Source organism: Cebus imitator, unplaced genomic scaffold (genome assembly GCF_001604975.1).
Source record: "Cebus imitator isolate Cc_AM_T3 unplaced genomic scaffold, Cebus_imitator-1.0 Scaffold755, whole genome shotgun sequence".
NCBI classification, from domain to species: Eukaryota; Metazoa; Chordata; class Mammalia; order Primates; family Cebidae; genus Cebus; species Cebus imitator.
Window position 1 is genome coordinate 82,057 of NW_016108070.1, and position 7,939 is coordinate 89,995.

Below are 7,939 nucleotides of genomic sequence, written 5' to 3' on the forward strand. Positions count from 1 at the left end.
AAAAAAAAAAAAAAAAAAACTAAAGTATTAAAATCAATAAATGTTGGCTGGACACAGTGGCTCACACCTGTAATCCCAGCACTTTGGGAGGCCGAGTCAGGTGGATCACTTGAGGTCAGGAGTTCATGACCAGTCTAGCCAACATGGTGAAACTCTGTCTCTACTAAAAACACAAAAATTAGCCAGGTGTGGTGGCACGAGCCTGTAATACCAGTTACTTGGGAGGCTGAGGCAGAAGAATCGTTTGAACCAGGAGGTGAAGGTTGCAGTGAGCTGAGACTGCACCACTGCACTTCATCCTGAGCAACAGAGCAAGAGTCCCTCTCAATTCAAAAAAAAAAAAAAAATCAGTAAATGTAAAGGACACCTGAAAACTCTAGCAAGGTAATAGATTAGAACCGAGCGCAGAACAGGCACCAAAACTTCTTCACATAATCTGAGGGAACAGTTCAAGAATAAGGGGGAAAGTTAGATTTCACAGAAAAGATCATTCACCTCATCCTTCAAGCAGAAGACTATGAATATTCTAAATTCCAACGCACTTCTCCAGCTCTCCTGTTTCTGCTCCCCTTATGATTGTTACGAATCTCGGCCACCATCAAAATTATTACAATCTTGCTCACCAACAGAGAGATGAATTAGAGGGCCTTTTCTAGGTAGGGTCTTTCCCAGAAGAAAAATATCTGACCACATCTACTTTCAACAGCCGTACCATTCCAATTATTCTATAAAAAGAAGGGGTTCAGGAAGCAGGGGAGCTCAGAGTTGCAGCAGAGGGAACAATGGGCCTTTCCCCTTTGCTACAAAGGCCATCTTGACTATAGAAAATGAGCTAATCCAGGTCTAAAACTCTTTAAACTCAAAGCTATCTCGGTAGCTGTTCTTCCAAATCCTTAACCTTACCACAGGTCACTGACACTAAGTTTGAAATATGTCTCCTCCCTTTATCTTTCCAAAGTCGGGGGGAGGGGTAAAGAAAGGAGCTTCTTCTCCTGAAAATAATCCTCTCAAACACATTCAAGAGCTTGGAGTCAGACTAAACTCTCGACTCCATTCTGGGGGGACAGTCCACGGTGACAACCCAAGGGGGCGGGGCAAGCTTCCCAGAACTCTGAAAGTAGTCAAGCCGCGGAGCCTGGGAGCGTCAAGGATCAAGACCGAGAAGCCAAGTCGGCTTGTAGGGCCACGTTAAGAGAGAGAGCTGGTCTGTTAAGCACGGAGACCAGCGTCTTACACCTTTTAATAGGCTCGGGGCAGGAAGCGGGAGCCAGAATCTGGGCCGGGAGACGAAGGGAGGGGTCTAGGACTGCTCCCGGATGGTGGAGGCGTGAGGTGAGGGTCTCTTCCCAGACCCCGCCCCCAGGCTCCTTCCTACTTTCTGAAACTGGACCCCAATCTGGCCAGTAATACCCCAGCCTCTCCTTTGCTTTCCTACCCACCAACCTCCCGATGCCACTCCTCACCCGGCTCCAGATCCAGGTTAGACTTCGTTCCTAACGTCAAGGCTCCCAGGCTCCACTTCCGGTTCCGAAGGGGCCGTCGCGTCGCCCCCGGAAGTTCCTCCTCCACGCTTTAGGGGCGGGCCACTCCTTCTGCCACGTCTGCACTTCGAGCACCCGGATCTCGCGCATGCGCTAATGTTCTTTTCCCATCATGGCCGCCGCTGGGACGGCGCCGCCGAGTGTTATGTATTTCCCACTGATTTTTTTTTCAGATGTCCCGGTCACTTTATGGCCTTACCAACAGAGATTAGATTAAAAAGAATTTGTCAAACTATCTTTAATAATGCCCCTTCACTCTGCCTTTGACGTATTAGTGACCTCTGAACTGGAGTCTTCTAGGCACTTCCTGCTGACCCCTGACCCGGTTGATTTCCGTCCGCTAGGTGGATCTCACCCATTGCCTTTGCTGGTCATGAGATTTGCGGAACGTGTGGTGGTGGTAAAGGGTACCAACTGATTCAGTCTGCATGTAGGGGTCTGAGGTCTGGCTCTACAGTTTCCTAGCTTGGGCATCTGTTTCTTTCATCTATAAAACGGAAATAATTCCTGTATAAGAACATATTGAGGGTATAAAATTAGGTCACATAGGCCGCCTGATATCTTAATAAGCACTCAGTAAAGGTCAGTTGTTACTATTTAACCATTTTTATACAGCGCCTTCGTTTAGAGCCAGAGCTTTATCAGAGCCAAAAGATCTCTGCTCTCCGTTGGAAGAGTTACAGTTCCTGCGGTAATTATTACCCTGTTTAATGACTAATTATAGCTAACAGTGGTAAGATTTCTTTGTCATAAACATGATCTCATTTGAACTTTTCAGAACTATTTTTTTTTTCTTTTTTTTTTTTAAGAGATGGTGTCTTGCTCTGTTGCCCAGGTTCGAGTGCAGTGGCACTCTCTCAGCTCACTGCAACCTCCACTTCCCAGCCTAAAGTGATTCTCCTGCCTCAGCCTCCTGAGTAGCTGGGATTACAGGCACATGCCATCACACCCAGCTAATTTTGTATTTTTAGTAGAGATGGGGTTTCACCATGTTGGTCTGGCTGGTTTGTACTCCTGACCTGGTGATCCACCCTCTTCGGCCTCACAAAGTGTTAGGATTACAGGCATGAGCCATCGTGCCTGGCCCTGTTAATTCATGTAATAATTTTTCGAGCACTGCTCTTGAAACTGCTTTTGCAAAATTATAACTGAGGAAATTATGACAGTGGAAGAAATCAGCCCTAACCGACTCCATGTTGCTTCTAACCTTTAAGCGCTCCTTGTTTAGGAACTAACTTTGGGAAGAAATTCAGTTCATGGTTTGACTTTGAAACAAAATTGATAATAGCTCCTTCTTGAAAAGACCCCCTTCTTGCCTGGGGACCAGTCTGCCTTTAAAGGACTAACAAATTAGCTACAAGATTAGAAATTACAGTTTAGGGGTCATCAGCCTCTGGCTCTAAGAGTCTCAACCTCCCCAAATTGCTCCTAGGAACAACATCACTATTGTAAAACCTAAGATCAGTGCTTGAGATATTTTGCAGACCCTGCACTCTTTGGATCAGCTGGATCAGTTGGATCCGGCTCAACCATCACACCCCAAAACAGAAAACAGCAAGAAAACCTCACTTCCACCCTCTATGATTTCATCTTCAACCTGACCAGTCAGCACTCCCCACTTCCCAAGCTCCTACCTGCCAAATTATCTTTAAGAATTCTGATCCTTGAATGCTCAGGGAGACTAATTTGAGTAATAAAATTCTGGTTTCCCACACAGCCAACTCTATGTGAATTACTCCATTGCAATTCTCCTGTCTTGATAAAGTGGCTCTGTCTAGGCAGAAGGCAAGGTGAACCCATTGGGCGCTTGCACTGTGTGCCAAGCCATATTCTTGATTCTGGAAATATAATAGTAAACAAAAGTGTTCTCATATTATTGACAGTAAAAATCAGTTATTCTGAGGCACAGAGTGGTTTGTTGAAAAATTCACACTTTAAGCTGTGCTGGAAACTATATATTAGGCATTGAGAATGCTTTACTAAACAGGCAGATCGTCCCTATCCTCTGTTGTTTTTGTTTGTTTGTTTGTTTGTTTTGAAATGGAGTCTCACTGTCACCCAGGCTGGAGTGCAATGGCATGGTCTCGGCTCACTGCAACCCCCACCTCCCGAGTTCAAGTGATTCTCTTGCCTCAGCCTCCTGAGTAGCTGAGACTACAGGCACATGCTATCATACCCAGCTAATTTTTGCATTTTTAGTAAAGACAGGGTTTCACTATGTTAGCCAGGCTGGTCTCAAACTCCTGACCTTGTGATCTGCCTGCCACGGCCTTTCAAAGTGCTGGGATTACAGGCATGAGCCACTATACCCAGCCTTGTTTTGTTTTTTTGAGACGGAGTCTGTCTCTGTCACCAGGCTGGAGTGCAGTGGCATGATCTTCCTCACTGCAACTTCCACCTCCTGGGTTCAAGTGATTTTCGTGCATCAGCCTCTCGAGTAGCTGAGATTACAATCACGCATCACCAAACCTAGCTAATTTTTGTATTTTTAGTAGAGACAGGGTTTCACCATGTTGGCCAGGATGGTCTCTATCTGACCTCGTGATCCGCCCACCTCAGCCTCCCAAAGTGCTGGGATTACAGGTGTGAGCCACCACGCCTGGCCTGTTTTGTTTTTGAGACGGTTTTGCTCTGTTGCTCAGGCTGGGCTCAAGTAGTCCTCCTGCCTCAGCCTGCTGAGTAGCTGGGGCTACAGGTGCCACCATGTCTGGCTAATTTCTTGTAGAGATGAGTTCTCCCTATGTTGTCCAGGGTGGTCTCAAATTCCTCCCACCTTAGCCTCCCAAATTGCTGGTATTACAGGTGTGAAGCCACCATACCTGACCTTTCCTCAGTTTATAGTCGAGATCACTGGTTCTCAAAATGTGATCAGCTGTATCATCACCCGGAAACTTGCTAGAAATGCACAATTTCAAACCCACTTTAGTTAGATTGAGTCAGAAATTCTGGAGGTGGGGCCCAGCAAGCTATGGTTTAAGGCCCTCCAGGTGATTCCATTGCCTATTGAAAACCACCAGTCTAGATGAAAAATTTGCCAAATTCAGCTAACATACGTTGAGCATATGACCTAAACTGGGTCCTCTGCTAAACATTTTCACATGGTTTATCCCATTTGACTCATATCAATACAGGAAAGTAAATATCCTCTGTCTTGCTTAAGGGTGCACCCCTAGGACAGGGCACAGTGGCTCACGCCTATAATCCTAGCACTTTGGGAGACCGAGGCCAGTGGATCACCTGAGGTCAAGAGTTTGAGACCAGCCTGGCCAACATGGAGAAATCCAGCCTCTACTAAAAATAAAAAATTTAGCCAGGTGTGGTGGCACACACCTGTAATCCCAGCTACTCCGGAGGCTGAGGCACGAGAATCGCTTGAACCCGGGAGGCGGAGGTTGTAGCGAGCTGAGATCGTGCCACTGCACTCCAGCCTGAGCAACAGAGCAGATTCTATTTAAAAAACAAAAACAGAAAAAACAAAAAACACCAGTGAGGCCCAGTGGCTCATGCCTGTAATCCTAGCACTTTGGGAGGCCAGGGTAGGTGGTGCTCCTGAGGTCAGGAGTTTGAGACCAGCCTGGCCAACATGGTGAAACCCTGTCTTAACTAAAAACAGAAAAATTAGCCAGGCGTGGTGGCGTGCACCTGTAGTCCCAGCTACTCAAGAGGCTGAGGCAGGAGAATTGCCTGAACCTCAGAGGCAGAGGTTGCAGTGAGCCGAGACCACACCATTGCACTCCAGCCTGGGTGACAGTGAGACTCCATCTCAAAAAGAAAAAAAAAAAAAAAAAAAAAAGATTGCACCCCTACTAAGTGGTAGATCATAGATTCAGTTTCTTTCCCCTCCCCCCACCTTTTTTTTTTTGAGACAGGGTCTCTGTCCCCCAGGCTGGAGTGCAATGGCCCGATCGTGGCTCACTGCAGCCTCCACCTGCCAGGTTCAAGTGATCCTCCCCACTCAACCTCCCTAGTAGCTGGGACTACAAGCATGTACCACCACACTTAGCTAGCTAAGTTTTTTGTTGTTTTTTTGTTTGTTTGTTTGAGACGGAGTTTCGCTCTTGTTACCCAGGCTGGAGTGCAATGGCGCAATCTTGGCTCACTGCAACCTCCGCCTCCTGGGTTCAAGCAATTCTCCTGCCTCAGCCTTCCGAGTAGCTGGGACTACAGGCGCGCGCCACCATGCCCAGCTAATTTTTGATTTTTAGTAGAGACGGGGTTTCACCTTGTTGACCAGGATGGTCTCGATCTCTTGACCTCATGATCCACCCGCCTCGGACTCCCAAAGTGCTGGGATTATAGGCGTGAGCCACCGCGCCCGGCCAAGTTTTGTATTTTTTGCAGAGACAGGGTTTCACCATGTTACCCAGGCTGGTCTCAAATTCCTGGGCTCAAGCAATCTGCCCACCCTGGCCTTCCAAAGCACTGGGATGGCCAGGCACAGTGGCTTATGCCTGTAATCCCAACACTTTGGGAGGCCAAGGCAGGTGAATCACAGGGTCAGGAGTTTGAGACCAGCCTGGCTAATATGGTGAAACCCTATCTCTACTAAAAATACAAAAAAATTAGCCAGGCATGGTGGCGCATACCTGAAATTCCAGCTACTTGGGAGGCTGAGGCAGGAAAATTGCTTGAACCCAGGAGGCAGAGGTTGCAGTGAGTGGAGATTGTGCCACTGCATTCCAGCCTGGGGGGCAGAGCAAGACTCTGTCTCAAAAAAAAAAAAAAAACATGCTGGGATTATAGGCATAAGCCAGCATGCCCAGACCATAGTTCTTGGTTTTTCTTTTTTTGACGGAGTCTCACTCTTTTGCCCAGGCTGAAGTCCAGTGGCACAATCTCACTGCAGCCTCTGCCTCCTGGGTTCAAGTGATTCTCCTGCCTCAGCCACCCTAGTAGTTGGGATTACAGGTGTGTGCCACCACACCGGGCTAATTTTGTATTTTTAGTAGAGACAGGGTCTCACTATGTTTGCTAGGCTGTTCTCGAACTCCTGGCCTCAAGTGATGTATCCGCCTCGGCCTCCCAAAATGCTGGGGTAACAGGCATAAGCCACCATACCCAGCCTGGGACCATAGTTTCTTGAGAATACAGACTAATGTGTTGCAATTTATTGGTTTCTACTCAGTGCACTCAACTTTGGTTACATATTAGAATCACCTGTGGTACTTTTTACTTTTATTTTTGAGACAGGGTTTCGCTCTTGTTGCCCAGGCTGGAGTGCAATGGTGTGATCTCAGCTTACTGCAACCTCCACTTCCCAGGTTCAAGTGATTCTCCTGCCTCAGCCTCCCAAGCAGCTGGGATTACAGGCATGTGCCACCCCGCCTGGCTAATTTTTGTATTTTGAGTAGAGATGGAGTTTCACCATATTTGTCAAGCTGGTCTCAAACTCCTGAACTCAGGTGATCCACCTGCCTTGGGCTCCCAAAGTTTTGAGATTACAGGCATGAGCCAGTGCACTCGGCCTTGTGATGCTTTTTAAAATGCCACTACCAGGTACCAGATCAATAAAATCAGTCCCTAAGGCTGAGGCCTGGGTGTGTGTGTGTGCTTGTAAAATTCGTCATATAATCATCTAATCCTATATGTTGTCTTATTTTAGGGACTTGGTAGCTATAAAAGTTTCTAGGTGATTTTAATATGCACTGAGGGTTAATTGGAAGCCAATGGTATACCACAATGGCTGACATGTAGCTAACAATAAATGTTTGGATAGTGAATCAATAGATATTTAGATCCTCTTTTTACTGATGAGGCCAAGTGACTGCCCTGCCTGAGGTCACACAGCTAGTAAGTGATGGAAAAAGAACCTAAGTTCAGGCCTGGTGCAGTGGCTCACACCTGTAATTCCAGCACTTTGGGAGGCCGAGGTGGGTCCATCACTTGAGGCCAGGAGTTTGACACCAGTCTGGCCAACGTGGTAAAACCCTGTCTCTAAAAACGAAAAAAACAAAATTAGCCAGGCATGGTGGCAGGCACCTATAGTCTCAGCTACTTGGGAGGTTGAGACAGGACAATTGCTTGAACCCAGGAGGTGGAGGTTGCAGTGGTCTTGCATCATTGCACTCCAGCCTGGGCAACAAGAGTGAAACTCTGTCTAAAAAAAAAGAAAGAACCCAAATTCAGTTCTAACCCAAAATCCCAAGTATTTTCTTCTTTCTTTTTGGAAATCAGGTCTCCCTCTGTTGCCTCCAAGTGTTTTCTCTCCTCTGTCTTTCTCTCTTTCTTTCGTTCGTTCTTTCTTTCTTTTCCTTCCCTTCCTTCCTTCCTTTCTTTCTTTCTCTTTCCTTCTTTCCTTCTTTCTTTCTTTCTTCCTTCCTTCCTTCCTTCTTTTTCTTTTCTTTTCTTTTTTTTTTTTTTTTTTTTTTTTTTGGGTCGGTGTTTCGCTCTTGTTTCCC

The 7,939-nt window shown here is 46.7% G+C and overlaps 2 protein-coding genes across 9 annotated transcripts in view; one reads left to right on the forward strand and one right to left on the reverse strand.

The window, feature by feature from the left end:
• Positions 1 to 1,617, reverse strand: part of SEC24C (SEC24 homolog C, COPII coat complex component) — a 32,310-nt gene extending 30,693 nt beyond the window's left edge. For 4 of the 6 annotated variants that reach the window (XM_037735225.1, XM_017519544.1, XM_037735224.1 and 1 more), the window contains exon 1: positions 1,464 to 1,617. The gene's annotated coding sequence lies outside the window, so the exon portion shown is untranslated. The remainder of the gene's footprint in view (positions 1 to 1,463) is intronic. The other 2 variants (XM_017519545.2, XM_017519547.2) reach the window with 1 other exon arrangement.
• A 91-nt stretch (positions 1,618 to 1,708) lies between these two features.
• SYNPO2L (synaptopodin 2 like) overlaps positions 1,709 to 7,939 on the forward strand; it is a 17,994-nt gene continuing 11,763 nt past the window's right edge. Inside the window, exon 1 of one of the 3 annotated variants that reach the window (XM_017519550.2) lies at positions 1,709 to 1,984. The gene's annotated coding sequence lies outside the window, so the exon portion shown is untranslated. Of the gene's footprint in view, positions 1,985 to 7,273; positions 7,332 to 7,939 lie in introns of those variants that run through there. The other 2 variants (XM_037735227.1, XM_017519549.1) reach the window with 2 other exon arrangements.